The sequence below is a fragment of the Caloenas nicobarica genome, chromosome 2 (assembly GCF_036013445.1).
Source record: "Caloenas nicobarica isolate bCalNic1 chromosome 2, bCalNic1.hap1, whole genome shotgun sequence".
In the NCBI taxonomy this organism is placed as follows: Eukaryota; Metazoa; Chordata; class Aves; order Columbiformes; family Columbidae; genus Caloenas; species Caloenas nicobarica.
In genome coordinates, this window is record NC_088246.1 from 30,187,998 (window position 1) to 30,204,157 (window position 16,160).

A 16,160-nucleotide genomic window follows, 5' to 3' on the forward strand; every position below is an offset into this window, starting at 1 on the left:
TATTTTACTATTATTATGTATGCAGTACCTCCTGGGATCCTAATTTGGTTACGGACTCAAAATAGCACTGTAATAGTGTTTAATGATGATCACAATGGGAAGATACTAGTTTAGCACTACAAATCTCAGATAAATTTTGGGAATGTTTCTTCTTTTGTGGTGTGGGTGATGTTGATGGGATCCCATCATTCTGGCTGACCATAGCCACTTCTGTTGTTGTTTTGTTTTGAGGCATGCTTTTTACATTCAGTTTTCACCGAAAGAAAATGATTGTGTAGTCTTGGAGAATTACACTGAGGGGAAACGATCCAATGCTGGTCTCACCTGAAACATGCCTACAGCATCTTGAATTTTGTAGACTGTGTCAATGTGTGGTTGAGACTACTAGGAACTTCCCAGATTAAAGTTATGATTTGCAAGCAGTTTGATGATCCAGAAGATTTAAATATCACTAGGGTACAAGCATTGGAATAGTATAAAATTATTGCTATAAGTGTGAGGACAAAAAGAGTACATGAAAATAGGGAAAAAAAGAAAATCCATGAAGTGGCTGATTTTTGGGGTAGAGGAATAGAAAACAGGCACATTAGCCTTTTATTGGAAATAAAACAGAAGCAGCAAACTTGAATTATCAAGTTATAAACTCATATAGCCTGTCAACAGGGTGGTGCAGTAGAGAATTTAAAAAAAAAAAAAGTCTCTTCTACTGCAAGAACTCTGTCTTTCTCTGGTGCATGCTATGTGATAAAGGATTTTCTTTTCTCTGTGTGGTCCCATTTGATTACAATGCTAGGAGTGCCTGGCTGCATTCCATATATAATTAATTGCAGCTTTGGTTTCGTGTTGCAGCGGGGCCAGGTTGCCTCTGCCCCGGCACTTGTTCACATCTTTAGACAGCTTTCCACCACGCCAGCTGGGGAGTGAATGGAGCCTTTCACAGCAAGCCTAATAGGCATGAATGGTTGAGTCATTGTCCTTGTTGGCTCTCTAGTTAATCTAGTGACAAACAAGGTTGGAGCTGCTGCAGTTGACACTCTCTTTATTGCCTGTGTTTTCAGCATAAACACTGTGTGTAAAGGGATTTCATCTTTTTGCCAGCTCATTTCTATTTCTTGCTGGTTTTGGAAGGAGTGTATTCTTTATGAAGAGGTACCAGTAAAAGCTGCTGTGTGCTATGTTCATTTGTTTACTTTTAGTATCCAGCAAAGCAGGCAGTTTAATACCTCAGGTTGTGTGTTCAGGTTCCAAGTGTTATAATTTTTTCATTCCTTCTGAGGTTTAGTTCTCTCCGCTCACATAAATGACTTCTGCATTGTATGTGAAGTTAAGCTAAGCTATCACTTCAGCTTTTGACTGCTTATATAGGGATGTGTTTCTGAACTGGTATTTATTACAAAAGTGCTTTTTTTTTTTTTTTTTAAAGGAGGTCTATTTTCTTACAGGGAAAATCTTATAGACGTGAAAAGAAGTATTTATTTTCGGTACTTTTTGGTAGATGCAAAAAGTAGCGGAAAAAGTATTCTAATATTTAGATTCTATAACAATAGATAATGACCCTTCTATGAGTAATTTTCAATTCCATAAGTATAACACAGTTTTTTGCAGAAATGCAAATAAATTCAGTGTAGTGTTTGAAAACCATGTGTGTTCTCATAAATACTTTTGCTCAGTCATATCTTAAAAGGTTTTTTTAAACCTTTTTTTGAGCTCAAGAGGAAGAACATGTGCTAACTTTTCATTTCCTTATTTTCTAGTGATTTCAAAATAAAAGAAGGAAAAGTGAGTCAAAAGAGCAAAAGCAACATCTGGCAAAACTACTCACCGACAGTCTTGTCATTTATGGAGCCAGGATAAATGCAATTCTGGCAGTTGCTTTTCTTCTATAGTGAATTGTGTGTAGTACAAAAAAAAAATACAACTTGATGACCACTTCCCAGTCTTCCTACAGCAGAAAACTCTTTTACCTGCAGACATGTGGGTATTGTGGTAACCTCCTTCCACATAAGGCTGGTGTGATTTGGACATGCTGTGGTGAGCCCTCGGCTCTAATGAAGGGCTTTAACGTCCTCGAGATAATCAGTGCCACCACCAGTGTTGCTGGAGGGTGACTTCACCCTCTGCCTTGGAGGACCTGTGGAGGAAGGCTATCAGTGATGTCTGGTCTCCTGGGGGGGGGCAGGATGACCTTGCTGAGACCTTCAGATAGGAACCCATGCTGTTTGTATATCTGTGCTTTGTTCTAGACCATCCTGCTCATCTGGCAATAGTAAAGTTTTGCAGAGGAAGAAATTCTCTTTTAACGTTGAAATAATGTTCTTCCATATACCAGAAAAAGAGAGAATAACTTCAATAGCAGCTCTTGTACACTGTCTGCTTCATTGTTTTCACAATAAAACGGTTTTCTGGAATCTCCCTGGGCCTCTGCCCGTGTCCATAGTTATAAATTAGCAATCTGCACATTTCACAGTGCTTAACAACCCCGACCTAAACTTGCATGAAGAAATGGTGGAGGTTGTCGGGGCTGGCTGGAGCAGGGGCTGTTGTAACCATAACACAGGGGAACTGGGAGCAAAACTCTTGTTAATACTAAAGGACGAGTTTGCCTAATTCCCTGCTAACCATGCTGAAAATCTTTCCCAAGAGATACAGTTTAATAGTAATAACTGAATTTGATTTCTACTACTGCTCTTTGCCTAATTAAAAATGTATGTAAAAAAGCAGAAGACAGGGAGAAAATAACTATTAAACTCTTCAATATTTGGGGTCACTGTGATATTTCACCAGTGCAGTAAGAGCAGGAAGAAAACAGCCTCATCCTTTTGTATTTCTGACATGTCTTGGGACACTTACCTGACTACAGTGGTGATTGACGGACAGCCAGTGCTGACTTTCCTGTCTGTTAAACTGAACAATATACTACTTGTTTGCAAGGGTAGTAAGAGGAAAAAAAAAATCTAACTACAGCACTTAAAAAATAAAGCTTACTTAACTTAGACTAAACCAATTCTTTTCTTCCCCTATTTCTATATATTGTTTATCGTTACCTTTAAATGGAAATATTTTCTTACCATAATAACTCACAATGAAATCCTCTCTTTCTCTCCTTTATTCTCTTCTAGTATGTAATTTTGTTATGTAGTCTTACTTACCTAAATAATCGTACAGATTTTGTTTATTAAAGGGAGCAAACAGATATATTTGACCAATTCATGATGACCTTCAGACTTTTCACCTTTTCTGCATTACACTTTCCGAATTCAGAACAAGTTAAAAGATTGTGTCTGATGATCCTTTATGTGTGTTTGGTGTTTGAGGGGGTTTGTTTGTTTGTTTGTTTTAAAAAAGGGTTTATTTGAAGTTTGGTGTTTCAGAGTAAAAAAAGGGTGGTGGGTGGAATTTGTTAATTGCTTCATTATGTGTGTGGGAGCTTCCTCAAGAGCTGTACAAGTGAGATAGTCAGTATGCTTCAGTCTTGCTGTGCAACACTGATATTATGCTGACTGTTGCAGGAGTCCCTTGTGGCTGAAGGTCGCAGGCTAAATGTGACTTCATTTTCTATTGGGGAAAATACAATTTGGAAGCTGACTAAAAGAAAAAACTGAAATGCAAAATTGAATGATGCTTATAGAGATTGCACGAAGATTTTAAAAATCTCATTGTATGAAAGAAGCAATTTTTTTTTTCTTTAAATTCTGCCTTTTCTGTGATAGATAGCTACTTGAGCAGGCATTGAGTTCTGCATAGGAGTTTCCTACAGAGGGTTCTCTGCAGATTTGTTAGCTTTAAGGAATACCTTGGAAGGATTAGGGTAAGACTCTTAGCAGACTAAGTCTCTGGAGGACATTCTTGATAACATGTGACTGGCTTCTGACTTTTGACCTTCCCCTTTAAGGTGTTGGCATCAGAATAATTATCACAAGGCACTATAGAGAATCGTTTAAATGATTGCCTCCAATTAAGAGGGTTTTTTAATGTGCAAACGAAATGTTATATATGTAGAAGTCCTTATTGGTGGTGGCTCTTCGTGATAATGACATAAAACCAGTGCTTTTCAAATCTGCTGAACTGATTTGATTCTCACCAAAAAGGGGATCTAAAACATGATTGCCTTGCCTTCATGCTGCAAGACATTCTTTTTTCCTTCATTGTCAGCACTGGTGCATTGCCACTATTGCTAGCATAGTCCACTCTGAGCATCTTACTGTCATTTTGTGGAGATGAGCCAAAAAGGTTTACATGAGGTTTGAGGTTAAAGTCTTGCAGACATCTGACATTCTCCCACTTCTTTCACTCCTTGAGCTGCTCCTGAGGTAGCAGCGCAGGAGATCATTTTAGGAGAAAGAAAATGCTGGTCACACTGCAAGTACCATTATAAATAGATCTTCAGAAGTGAACACAGAGCACTTCTACGTTTAGTATTCCCACTGCTGTTTTAAAAAGAACTAGCAAGTTTTTGCTTGACTTCAGTCTTTTTCTTCTTATATATATATATATATATAAAAAACTTTTTTTTCCCCCTCGCGGAAAACAATAATATTTGTTCTGCCTAAAGAGAAGGTTTTTATTAAATTCCTTTGCAAATGGTCTCTGATCTCTGTTTGTATTTCCAAATCTTTTTCTTCCTTCCCAGCCATGTCAGTTTGGAGGAGCAAAATCTCTATGGCAGCAGGTTGCTTCCCAGACGTGTCAAAGAAACCTGCCAAGTTTCGTAGGTTTATTGTGTGTGATGCTGAGATTCTCTTTTGTGTTTGTCATGTAATCAGTTGAAAATAGCAGTATTTGAACTAGGATTTCACACTCCCTTATTCTGTCCCTGGCAGGGCCACTGTGTGTTTCCTCGTCCGTGTCAGTCTTGTGCTTGTTCCTGAGAGGATGGAAACAGTGGGGTAAAAGCTGCCTTAATTTGCTTTTGAAGACAAAGGTCTCATTATGCCTATTGTACTGAAGTACTGGTACAAATCGAAACAGCAGCTCCCTGAGAGTGTTCAAATGGGGTTTTCTGGGGCTGTGTTGCGTTTGTTTTCTCACTGGAAGTTCAGAAAGGCTCAGTAAAGTCAGTAACAGCAGATCAGTCTCATCTACGCTGCAAGACCGAACCATTTATTTTAATCGTGTCAAGGGGCAGGTTCCTCAGCAGAGCAGCTATCAAGGTTCAGCCAGCCAGTCCTGCTGGGAGCACAGAAACTCTGTGATAGATGCTCCTCCTGCAAGATGTTATTGCTATTGGGAAAACACTTCCACAGCTTTGGCATGTGCTTACTTCAATATGCCACATTAATTTCCTAGCTCTGATTCGGACTCAATTCTTTCAAATAGCATCTGGGAGATGCTGGGATGCCATACCTAGCTGCAGGTTGGTTATGTACTCTCAGTGCTGAATGCTGCAGGAGTCTGATCGCACTGTTGAAATGCTTGCCCCTCTGCACTGCACATCCCTAAGGAGCACCCTTGGGTCTGATTTTTGTGATATACCGACAGTTGCTCAGTTCTGCAGTGCAGAAAAGCCCTGAGCTCCAGCTGTGTCAGCTGCTTATTGTGGTAGTGACATCAGGTGAAGAGGATGACCTAGTATCTTTTCTCATAAGCGTGTTGTGCTTCTTTTTTGGGACATCCGTTGGAGAACATAGGTGGTCCTCTGTGTCTATAGACTGGGTTTTGATGTATGCCTGTGTTTTGAGTACTTAATATAAGTTACAGACTACTCTGATTCCCTATCAAATATTCAAGTTTAATTTCACTTGTGTTTGGAGCCAAAGCTGTATCAGTTAAATGCTTAGAACTGTTCTTCAGAAGCCTCCATTTCTTTCTACTGACTGTAGGGGAAACAGAAATTCCTAGCTTAAGTTCTTTGAGTTGCTCTGTTGATCTGTTTACCTTTGCGGTGCTGAAATAAGTCATGTGAATCCAGCCTGTACCCTTTGAAGTGCCTGATTTAGAGCCTTTTGTTGCATTGCTCCTTTGTTACTGGCTGTTTTTCTCCCTTTTGCATTGACAGCAACAAAGAAACCCTTATTTCAGTGAAATTCCATCAGTCATATATAGAAATAGAGGAAATACCTAGAAAATCAGAATGGATCCCGGAAGGGCCTCATGACAATTTCTGTTCCAACTTCAAAAGGCACCATTTACATAATGCAACATCTTCACTAGAGTGAATAAACTGAGATTTAATGCAAGAGCTTTTGTCTTTTATACCTTACATTTCAATAGTAGACTCATAAAAATAAAAATACCTGAAAGAGAGATGTTTGGTTAATGAAGCTGCGAAATTAAAGCTTGTTTCTGATGCACAGCACCAAAAAGGGCTTTCACTCTTATTTTAGCAACCAGTAAGAGGCAGGTTCATATTAGCTGATCTAATCCAGTCCAACTTTTTGTCTTAATCTCAGCTGCTTCCCATGCTCAGTTTCAATTTATTTATTACTGGGCTCCCTCTGGTCTCCTCTCATGCTTCCCTCTGGCTGTTCAAAATTGTGGATAGCTCAGAAAGAGTCACTCTCTTCTAGGACAAACATGGATATGCAAGGTGTCTGTTCATCCTTGACTTAGACTGGTACCCCTGCCTTGTAAGGACCTCTCTAACATATCTACCCCTTATAAGAAAACAGTACTTTATTCCCATTAAAGAGTGCTTTCCATACTGCGTGTTGTGGTTGGTTTTTTTTAACCACAATTGGATAATTCTACGGAAGTGCAGAGTGCTCTAACCAAAGACTTCAACCACACTGCAGATGCTTTTCTACATAGAATTTCTAAAGCTTGCAACCTCCTTTAGGCTCCTGTCTTTATATAGGTTTCCCATTGAGTTACTCTTGCTTTTATTCATGGCTGTGGGGTTGTTGGTTTTTTTTCCCCCCCTGAAGCTTTTAGGACAACTACTTGCATTAGCTTCGACTCCTGGATCCCCTTGTTCTCAATTCCCTCTTAAGACTTCTGCAGTGGCAGAGTGTTTTCTTTATAAGCTCTGAGAATCCCAGAAAGGCACCCTTGCAGGTTTTACTCACTACAACTGCTGCACAAATCTCCATGAGCAGCTAGCTTAAAGGAAACCGATTTTCAAAATGCTAAATGTTAGCAAAGATCACCCAGCACAAGCTTGATATGCCATCTGTTACAAACAGGAATGAGGCTGCAGTGAAGAAAGAACACACTGAGAAGGAGAATAAATCCTTTTTCTTCCTCTCTGTCACTCTGTGCTCTGCATATCCTACCACATAATTTTTTTAACTACTTCAGGTTCTTTTTGCAGATTTGTCTTTCAACCATTTCCTAACACATGTGAACAGACTTTAAAGTTGCTTCTTTACTGCAAATCAGGCACTGGTCATCTATATTACTCTTCTGACTGGAAGCCTGATGCTAGCAAATCCCAGCTGCTCTTGGAACAGATGATGTTAAGACTCTCATAGGAAGAAGCATATAAGTCTCTTCTACCTTTCCCGTGCTCATTGTACCCTGTCTTTCAGGTATGTCTTTCCAATTCTGAACTGGTCCCCTGGTTATTTTCTTTTGGTCTTATTTTTCTTATTCAGATGGAGGACAGCCGAGGCTTGCCACTAATTCCACTTACCATGTCTTCTATGTCCCAGTTGCAAGCAATCTCAGGCTACATTGTTCTTTGGCATCTAAGCATATTGTGTTGATGCTACAAAGAAGGCCAAAAAAACCGTGACAAATCTAAGCCAGTTCCTTCCAGGAAATTCAGTTGCTATCAAATGGGTAGCTGTAGCCTGATCTCCTATTTTCAGGGGGTTTTTTTTAGGTATGTGGGGTGTTTGGTGTGTGGGTGTGTGCGGTGTTGTGTGGTGGGTGTTTTTTTGTGAGCACGTGCATAACAGAGGCAAATGTGGCCAGCTTTCGCACAGAAAGCAGATTCTGGGTGCTGTTCAAGCCCATGTTTGTTTCTTAAAACACAGCATCCCAAAGACTAAGCTGTGAGCTTGAATGGGACAGGATCCTGCTCCCCTACTTTTAAGGTTGGGAATGGTGAAGAACAATTGATACAACAAGATTGTCTAGGACCAGTGTGGTTTGTTTTTTTTTTTTTTTTGGTGTGTTGTGTGTTTTGTGTGGTGTTTTTTTTTTTCCTTAGCTACCCCACGAATGTCAAGCTGAGGATTTTCAACAGGTTCCTTTTCTCTGTTACACACTATATTTTATGTCCTTTAAAGGTACTTGCCACAGAGTAAGCATTTCACAAGAAATGCCCTTTCAATCAAGGACTCTTCCCATCTCCCTGTGCCCCCCTGCTCCATAAGCATGAGGAATGGTAACTAAAGGAATGGTCACAAAAAGACCAACTACACTATGTACAGCATCACTAAATCCTGATAGTACGGGCCCACTTCACACAGAGAGTGTGTGCTCTACATTAGTAGTAATACAAGAACCTCTGTGTTCTATGCTATGGCTAAATGGCTTTCAGAGAGATTTTTAAACTTTTTTAAAGTTGTAAATCTGGAATCAAATATTTGGTTTTGGGGAGTGTGGGTTTTGGTTTTGTTTTGTGGGGTTTTTTTGGGGGGGTGGGTGTGGTGTGTGTAGGGATGTGGATTTTTTTCAGGTCAGCTACTTAGGATGTGTGCTGGAAATGAAGAGGCTACTGAGGCATGATAGCAGTGTTTATGATGGCATCAAACCCTGATAATAGACAGCTTTCAGACTGGTTTAGGTCTCAGGAATACCATATATTCATATGAAATGAATACAAATATTTGTGACTAGAACGCAAGTACTTGCCATTTCCATATTTATATAAAAAGAGATTTATGATCATTCTTGGCAGTGAATCTGCCTTTCTTTGGATTTAGAGTTATACTTTGGTGTAGTTTGAGGAGCCTGCAGGCATGCTCTCACAAAAGCATTACCGTAGTTTTACCAAGTTTACAGCAGTGAGCAAGTGAGATGTAAATGAGATCAGAATCCAGGTCGTGGTATATACTGCACATTTCTGTGTACATATGGGAAATTATTCTTCTTTCCTATCTGGTTACAGTAAGTGTAGTACGTCATTAGGAATTTTGCCAGGGGAAATCCTTTTGTCCAACACTGGAGAGATCAGGGCTACATTAGAAACTCTTCAGTAACTAAAATGCTGTTGAACCTTATTGATGCAAATATAGGCAGAAGAGATTTCGGTAGCACAACTGAATGTACTTCTGAAGGTTAGAAATGTGCAGTGCTGCAGTTCAATGCACCTGCAGAATCCCTGGAGTTTTCAACCCTTCAGAGTTTTCCGTAAGAAATAAATTACAGAGCGCCTCCAAATAAGGGAGAACTGCAAGAATCTTGTTTCCTTTGTTCAGAACAGTGTCAAAGCAGACTGTAAAAGGGAAGAATAGTTCATACCTCTTATTCTGAATTCACAGCTCTCTTGTCTCTTTCTGCTATGTAATAGAAGATAAAGGATTAATTTGTTTTTTACTGGCGTTATTCTTTTTTAACATTTCTTATAAATGTAGATTGTCTATCCTGGAAGGGATTACTGCAGAACTGGAGAATATGTCCCAGAGGACAAAAATTCAGCAAGGAAAAAGGATATTTCATCAGGATGCTAAAATATTAGAATGAATTAATTGGTCATTTACATGGCAGGCAAAAGGCTTGGAGAATGTGTGAGATGCTGGGTCAGCAACAAACCAAAACAAACAAAAAAGAATTATGGGATGGAGAACTGTATCAATTTTGCTCTTTTCTGTATGATTACTGCTCCCAAGTGGATTAGAGGAGTTCTGCTGGAGGGTAGGGAGGGATGGAATCACCCACTGGAGAGATCTTCAGTCTTGTTTATAAACTGGATTGATAACAAAGCCAGCCTGAACCAGGGAAATGCCAAAGTGTGTGGGGTTGTTTTTTGTTTATTTTGTTTGTTTTTTTCCAGCCTGCTCATCTTCTTATCTGCTGTTTGGATACTCAAATATTTTACTTCAATGGGTAAAATAATGCTTACTTCGCTATTTCAGTGAAACTTCAAACTTGGTTACTGGAAAGGGCTGGTGGGAAACAAAAATTGCGTTTGCATCTCTTAAAGGGATCACATGCAGCAGCCAAAGTACCATCACTCTTTCAATATTACAAGACTACCAACATCATGGTAGGCTTTGGAAGTTCAGATGTGATGTGGCTGGTAGTGTGATAATAAAGAATAATGAAAAACATTAAGAAAGTGACACATTTTTACACAGCACTTGAAACTGGTGTCGGGAGCAATTGTTACTTGTGTTAACATTTGGTTTTGATAAAAATGACAGCCATATCTAGACAGATGTGTTGAGTGAGTCACAAAATGGCAGGTTCTGATCTAACAGTTCTGAAAGTGAATGTTTCCCAAATACCTGAGGTGACCATGTATGGTATTTCTACTTTTACAAGAGGCTGAGCAGCACACCAGTATCCAGTCCCTCCTAAAGCTGGAAAATCCTCTCTGTAAGGAGGGGAAAAAACCCCACAAACAAACCAACCAAAACCAAACTGTTGTTAAGCCAAGTGGTTCCATGGGACAAAGGACCTGGCCATTGAACAATGGCTTCTTGAGGTTTGTGTCTCTTGATGGATTTTCTTGAGGTGGTTTGAGTTTCAAGGGAATCTCTTTCTGTCTTTGAAATGTTTGTTGTTCTCCTATGAGGAGTTCAGTGTTGTACTTGTACAGCCCCCTACATTTAAGGGCTAATCAGTTTTTCCTTTCTTTTTCTTCAAATGTGTAGGAACTAAATGCCTTTCTCCTCTTCTGGCATGTTTGGTTGAAACTGGCCAAGATGTTCAGAGACTTGAACGCACATGGAAAACAAGACAGGCTGGTAATATGTAAATCTTCCAGGTCAGTGACATGGAACAGGAACATTTGCTTTGCATTTCATTTTGCCAGGCTAGAAAAAAACATTGTCAAGATTGGCTAGTAGTTTTAGCGCTCATTGAGGCAGCTGAGCCTCTATGTTTGAAACAATTACTATGAGTTTAGTAGGCAAAGAGGCAGTTCAATTAAAACTGCAATTTTGGCATGACTAGCGTTGCAAGCTTTGCCAAAAGGCATGGCGCCCCTAGGGATTTGGAGATTCAACATGTCAAAATGATTTTGGTCTTAAAATAAGTGCCAGTCAATATTTTATTCTGCAATGATTGGCACTGGAGAAGTTTTCGATCTCTATTCCTAATCTTAGAGGTTTGGACAAATGGTCTTGCTAATGGCCATGTAACACTGTGTCAACTATGCAGCTGAGGCATAAGGGAAAGCTCGGTCTTTTCATCTAAAAACTGTCAAGGACTCAACAATAAGACTCTTTCCAGTATCTAGAGACAGTATAGAAAACAGAATTTAGCTTTAGGACACAAAGCACAAATCTCCCAACAGGATCTAAAACTGTAAGAAAGGCGAAGCCCCTGCAAACAGTCTGTTAATTTGCAAGTAATTGCTGTAATAGAAAAGTGCTCAGCTGAGATCTTTGTTTACTAATTAGAATGACAATGCAAAGAGTTAAATCCTATTTTCTTTCAATCCAGTATTAAAACAACATCAAACAATGCCCCAGAAAATGTATGTAAATTATAAACAGGCTGTTTTGTACTTCTCAGTCTAGTGCTGTGTACTGGAAAATGTTAAGCTGATAAAGAGTAAAGGGCTGCACTATTTTAAGCTCTCTTATCCAGTTAGCTGACGAAAACTGTTTTATAGCTAGAACAGAGCATCTGGGCTGGTACACATAGCATTCATCAGTGACTGTAAATCTGTGAAAAAGAGCAGAGAAACAAGCAGCTTGGAATTGATTCTGTCAAGCCCACAACATCTGAACAATTTGTAGTTGGAAAACTCCACTGATGCTCAGAAATCGCAAGTATCTGCCAGTCCTTCAGGATTTTTCTCTGCAAGCATGTGCTGTTTTTCTGAAGTTCCTATGTGCCTTCTAAAAAAAAGTGGAAGATGGAACATACTGTACTAAACAGCAAAGCAACGAAGCCAGGTTTGAAAGGAGAAAAACAATTCAGACTGAGACACTTATGTTATCTCCCAATTTATTGTAGTTTGCATATAAAAAGGTTGCTAAATTCGGTTGTTTTCTTCGTTCTTCTTGGAAGTCAATACCAGGTGACTGATTAGTACCTTATTTCTTCCATCTAAAACCTCCAAAGAGGCCACGGAGTTTATAAAGGATTGTCTGCCCTGGGCAGGTAATCTACTAACAGATGTCGCTCTCAATCTTGTTTGTGACTTTTAACCTGACCTATGCTTTCCAGTCACTGTAAGAGGCTCAGCAGTGCAATAACATGTGCCTCAGTTTCCAGATTATTAATTGAGAAATAAAAATCCAGACGTTTACCACTTCAACATTCTTTCTTGCAAAGATCGCCTGTGTAGCACTTAAATTGCTACTTCTGGTCTTAACAGAGGAATTTTGACTACATTGGATTGAGTAATCCTGAAACCAGATCTGCATTCACAGAGTAGGAAACTGAGTTAAAACAGACCTAATATTAACTAAAAATACTTTTTTTTTAACCCCATAAGTACAATAAACTAAAATCCTTTTTCCTTTTCAGCAGGAAAATATATTATGAACTGTTTAGTTATATTCATTAGAAAAGTGAAGAAAAAATATAAAGAGAGCAATATTAATCTCTATTTTGGAGTGGCTGTGTAACTTTGGATCCTAACTGTATGCATTTTATTTTCAAATTTAAAGTACTTCCGCAACTGAACTTGAACAGAATATATATATACTCTTGAGGCAGTATAGATTTTCAGAGAAAGCACTATCCACTGGAGGATGTTGAAATAAAAAGGTGCTGTAAGTGATAATGCTGTGGGCTGATGGCACTGTGAAATTCCTGCTTTTGGTCTTGAAAGCAACAGCACTTGAGTGGTGGTGAAGTGTTTGACAGAAAGTGTTAAAGCCACCTTTGGGGATTTTTAAACTTACCTCATTTGTAGATGCCTCAGTGCAGATATTTGTTCTAGCTTCTGCATTCGGTGTATGAAACTTTTGGGAAAACTCTTGGTTTAAGGAAATACCGGTGTTTCACTCATCAAGTCTCTCTTTCCATGGCCTTGCTGCAGGGGTGGGATGGGGAGAGGCTGCAGAGCTTTGGTTTTGCATAACTCTGAGCTCATGGTCAGCTTTGACCGGGCGGTATCTCTCGACTGGACTAGTGCATTTCCAGGAACTTCTGTAACTTGTGGCTGGGGCTGACCCAGCTCCTGGGAGCAGCCTGGATGCCAGAGGTACATATAGCCCTGTCTCTCTAGGGAACGTGGCTGAGGGCTGCTCCTCTGGAGGTTTGCCACCTCTGTTTCCCAATCTGTCCCTAGTCAGAGCCGACCTCTGAGTTGTTCCACATGTCCGTGTGAATATAAACATGTTAGATTGCCTCCCACTCACTGCCCTGCATGTGTTGTGTAGGTTGGACAGTGAACTGTTGGGAGAGGGTGACTGTTTTCTTCCAAACATATACCATGTACCACTGTGAGTTCCCAGCAGTTTCCAAGTCTACCTTTTGTTAATAAGAACACCAACAGCAAGATCAGGCTGTGGAAGATCACCTTGATCTCTGTGGAGAAGGGTGAAGAAAGTCCACCACTCTGGAGGCTGAGCCTGTCAGGAATGGTATAATGGTGGTAGAAGATGTTTCCTTGGACATGGCAGTGGTGATTCTACCTCAGCTTAATGAGCCATTGAGACAGGTATTCTCTGTATCTGGGGGTACTTCAGAGTTTGCTGCTTTCTGCTGTGACAATTCAGCTCTGCCACTTTTCCTGGTGTGGGCTGGTACCAAGTGATCCGTCCAGGCTCTGCTTCTCCTCCATTTCCAATGCTGAGGCTGCTGTCAGATGGGTGCCCTGCTGCACTCCCACCCATACCAGCTGCAGCAGAGAGGCACCTGGGGCTGAGTCTTAGACGTGAGAGTACCAGGGTGACCCTAAAGCTGAGTGTCCCACAGCCCACGTGGGATGGTGGCTCTGAGCTGTCAGCTGTTAGTGTGTATGGGCTGACTTTCCGGCTTGGTGTGGGAGGGAGAAGGTATAGCAACAAATCTTCTCTCAAGCCTGAGAGCTCAGCCCTAGCATGAGGCTTTCCCCTCTCCTGTTATCTGTATGTATGCTCTGGGTCTGGAGAGATAATTAGTCTTTTTTGGGCAATTTTCTTCTTATCTAAGTCCTGTGATAAGGAGTTACAGGCAGTGCCCTTCATAAAAATGTGGCTGGTGTAGCAATGCAGCGCTAAGCAATGTGTTCAGCCAGCTGTAGCTGGAAGGTGTCCCTCCGCACAGTCAGCACTGCACTACCAGCACAGGAGGGACAGAGGAGGTGGTCATAGCAATGCAGGTAAATGGAGATGGACAGAGGGAGCCGGCTGCCCTGCTGGGATGAAAATTGGTGGCTAAGCAAAATGGAAAGAGACTCCTTATCTGCATGTTTACCCTTTCCCCACCCTATTGTGGGCAGTCGCTGCCAGCTTCATTAAACAAGTCACTCCTATTTTTGCTCCGCTGTGGAGCAGGAGCGCTGACTCCCACTGTGTCTGATCTGGCTAGTCGCTAATCCTGGCTCTTGCCTGATCCCTGCTTGTTACACAAGTATCGAGGCTGGGAGACCTTTTATAGAAACGGCTTTTCATTCTTTTTGAACATAGGACTAAGTGTTGCAAGTGAGGCAACTGCAGGTGCATGGGAGAGATTGAGGATGGGTTTTATTAGGCAAAAGGGAAACTATTTATGGAATTATGTATGAAATGCTTTGCTCTTATGGCTGAAACAGGGGTGGCTGACCTCACCCTGTTCTCTGAGGGACCTGTTCCTGCCAGCTAGGGAGTTTGCTCTTCATGTATAATCCTGTTCAGGTTTCATACCTGCCCTGTTGCGGACCTGAAAAAGGCCATTCTTCGCTCACTTTCTACAGATTCACAGGCTTGTTTAATGTCAGACATGGGAAGAATTTCTACTTTCTGCAGCTCTCCAGGACCTTTTCCTAAACAACCATCCCCAATTTCTGGTCACTGTCTAAAGTGGGATGGAAGCCTGAACTTGGGAACTGTGGGTTGAATGTAAACTGCAAGCTGGGCTGGAGAGGCTTGGGGGAAATCTCTTCCATTAAAGCTTCAAGCTGATGCCATTGCATGGGCCTTATCATGAACATCAGATGCAAAGCACACTGGAGTGCTACTTTTCTTTTTTTCTTGTTTGTGCATGTTGAATAGAAATAAGACAGAGGGAATGATGAGAAGACTGAACTAATAGTTACTTGGTCAAGGGATGTACTTGGGTATTTTTGGTTTTGCTTTCTGCTCTAACACACCATGCCTTGTAGCACAGTTGTCCAGAATAACACACCATGGGATGAAATCAACTTGTCTTTGCTATATGGAAATCAGGATGTGATTTCTATTGTGTTTGCAGGAAGGAGAATGAAGCTGCTTGTGACATGGCTATTAAATTTTCTTTTTGCCACTTGTGCCCTTTTGTTATGGTTTAATTGCACCAGCATCAACACAGCTTGCTAAGGGTTATGGAAAGCTGAAATTTTATAATTGGAAATATCCAAAGCTATTTTAGTAAAGCAAGTCTTGCCAGCCAAACTCCATGTGAACATGGCTTTGTGTAGTTTTGCTCTTAAATAGCTGAGACCTTGGAGTCAATGTAATTCATTGTGCACTATGTAAATGAGACTGCACTAAATGTCTAACGCATGTTATCCTCCCAGATCGGAGATGAGGTGTCTGGGGGGAAAATGACAGTATCTGACTGATAACAGCTACCCACTAGGGAAGTCCCTGGCCTTCATTTGTATAAAGATATGCACACAAATGTATTATTACACTACTAGAAAGCCAGAGGAAGGAATTCTCCCTGTCCTTTTTAGAGGGCATGCAGGTCTTTATCCTTCCAGCCAAAAGCAATTTTTGCAACAATCTGTCTTCTTGAGGAATTAAGTCAGTGTCAAAGATGGGGAGGCAGAACTGTTAATTGCAGGCAAATCAGTTGGGGTAAAAATGCAATTAGAAGAGACATTGTGGGAACTGGCAAATCCCAGGCACAGTTTCTTTATACCAAGATTTTCTATGCTTTGATTCATGTGTTTAGGCTTGCCAAGCTACCCCCTTGGTAAAGCCTATAACAAAAAGGGAATTTATCAGCAATTTATGAAGACCTCTATGGAAGACCTCTCGGGCATC